This window comes from Acipenser ruthenus, chromosome 40 (assembly GCF_902713425.1).
Source record: "Acipenser ruthenus chromosome 40, fAciRut3.2 maternal haplotype, whole genome shotgun sequence".
Lineage (NCBI taxonomy): Eukaryota > Metazoa > Chordata > Actinopteri > Acipenseriformes > Acipenseridae > Acipenser > Acipenser ruthenus.
The window spans coordinates 7,986,811-7,989,446 of record NC_081228.1 but is presented as its reverse complement, the minus strand read 5'-3'; the positions used below and the strand labels follow the sequence as shown (position 1 = coordinate 7,989,446).

General features: G+C 40.9%; 1 long non-coding RNA gene across 1 annotated transcript; it reads left to right on the top strand.

Annotated features, from left to right (window-relative positions):
• Positions 1 to 497: 497 nt before the first annotated feature.
• On the top strand, positions 498 to 2,286 carry LOC131708101 (uncharacterized). Its single transcript, XR_009311259.1, has 3 exons — positions 498 to 633; positions 789 to 908; positions 2,163 to 2,286. It is a non-coding gene; the product is annotated as an uncharacterized LOC131708101 (long non-coding RNA).
• The last annotated feature ends 350 nt before the right edge of the window (positions 2,287 to 2,636 follow it).

The window sequence follows — 2,636 nt, the reverse complement described above, 5'->3', positions numbered from 1 at the left end:
CCTCATACACAGTCAGTGGCCAGGCAGTAGACCAAACTGAAAGCACCACAGTTTTAGTTTGCCTGGTAGTGCTGCTGTCTATGCTCTTCAACCCTTCCACTGCGTCCCTTTTAAAAATCTATATATACAACCACGCTACAGGTGCACAGATGGACGTGAAGTTAATATAAACATTTTAACCTGGAAGATTTGCCATTAGGGGTCAAGAAAATTTGAGAAAAATAGAATGTTTTTTTAGGACGGAAAGTGAATTAATGACAAAAAGTATGTTTGTGTACATGAATGATACTTCTTTAGAAAGAAAGAAAGAAAGAAAGAAAACTTAAGTATTGTATTTGGAGGGAAGTCTCTCTGTTTTTACCGGTACAGATTCACTTCTCTCTCGTCTCTGTTTCTCAAATTTTTCCACTTAAATGCTAATCCAGGGAACTCCCTCTACACTCAGGCTCAGTGTTACCAACCTTGGCAAATTAAAGCTGTCCCCTTGTTTTCCAGCGGGTTTCTCCACAATGGTCCACAGCAAGTCCTGCACATCACCTACAAACTGCCTTACACCAAACTTTGGAGTCACAAGGTCAACTATCAATGCTAAATGTTGTAACACAGATTTGTGCAACACTGAAACGATACCAGGTAATATTATTTATTTGTAATATATAAACCAAACCGTTTTACAAAATCAAAAAAGAAAATGACTTTTCTGAAAAGAGGAAAGTGGGATTAAGAGACAAATCATATTCCCATTACATCACTGGTACAGGAACTTATCTTTCTCTTTTCCATTCAAGCGTATGAGGGCGCTACCCCGTCTGGTTTGGAGTGCTATGGCTGTGAAACAATGGACTGCTCCAATTACATCACTACAAAGTGCCTTGGCAATGAAAACCGTTGTACGATGATTGTAGCGGGTGAGTGAAATTTCAATACCACGCCTTTTTTTATTTCAATTAATTAATAATTAATTAATAAATTTTTTTAAAATTATTTTTCAAATTATGGAATCATTTTCGAGGTAGGGGCAGATAATGTTCTTAGGGTGTTGCAAACGGTGTTTAGTGAATAGTTACTGTATACCAGAACAAATTAAATCTAAATGAGCGAGGTGCTGCATCAGCACAGTCTTGATCCTTTATCCGTCTTTTTAGTTTTCATTTCAAGTTTTCAATGATGCACACATGTACACATTCACACACTAGCTCTTTGCATATTTCACTTGGTATGACCTCGTCTTTCTTTTAGGTACTGAACATGGAGGCCAGCAAATACTTAAGGGATGTGTTTCCAAGAATGTCTGTACGTGCTGTGAGGGCAATCTGTGTAACGCAGGTCATTTTCAGATAAGAACTCAAATTTTTTCCCACATTTAGTAGCAGTGTTGTGCCAGTAAACCTGACATAGAAAATCAATAATTAATGAATGTCAATAATATTTGCACCACAGCAGCTGTAAAGTAAGTCCCACCTATGACAAGAAATGCAATAAAGGTTTACAGAACCCACCCCTATTTGGAAAAGACTGCAAAGCAATTGGCTAAAAAAACTAGTTTATTGTCACTTACTGGAATGTGTTAAGAGATAACACTTAATAAAAAATTTTAAAGGTCAGTTGCACACTTTTATTTTCAAAGAAACATGGGAAGTATTAAAAAATAATATAGAACATAAATAATGAATATTATATATTCAGCCTGCATTTGTCTGTATGACATTATTACCCAGTTTATTTTGGAAAGGCCTACCTCGTATCCAGGCATCCCCAGTTGTGGAGTACACATGCATTTAGTAAATATTGGAAATTCGTGGCATCAAGTGAAATAAACTCAATATTTTATTTACAAAAACTATCAGAAACAGCAAGACTCAGTGAACCTGATTAAAGCAATTTGAGCTGCACAGGGTGAACGGGACCCAACCTGCCTTGAACTTTTGGCATAGAAGCTTTAATGTTCCTGTGATAGGGGAGAGATCTGTGCTGACTCTGCTGGCGTGTTCACAGTGCTGCAGGAGGGGGGCGGCAGTCATCCAACAACCACCTGTCAGTCATGGCCGTGACACGGGGAGGTGGGAGAGAGTGTGTGTGGACTCTCCCTCTCCTGAATGGCTGGGAGGCGGGTCTTGGGGAGATTGTTGGCCCTATAAGATAATGCTCTGCTGTTTCCTCAGGTCTGCCTTTTTAGACGTGCTGGATGTGCGGAAAGTGCTGGCCGGGAGCGAGGATCAGCGGAGAGAAAGGAGCCCCCGGATAGAGAGAAATAGGGAGAGCAGGGTAACTTTGGGCAGAACCCCAAGTATTGAATAGGCAAGCATAGCGAGCCGGGAGAGTAGGACGAAGATCCAGGTCGTGCGGGTAGCGGCGACCGGGATATCGTTGCCAAGGGCAGCACCTTTTTCTTTGTAGGTTTATTACTGTGTTTTATTTTCTCTTTTTCTTTGGCCTTTTGTTTTCATTGTTTTGTTTGAAGCACCTGCGAGTGCTACTGCCCGATCACTGGTTTACCAGACTCCTGGTATTCTCCGTGGTTTTGTTTACCATCGGTGGTAAGCAGACCACGGACCCACAGCGCCATCTGCGGGCTAAAGAAACCAAATACCTCCTCCAAACGAAAATAAAACTGGGCACCTGTGTGGTGACTCCAA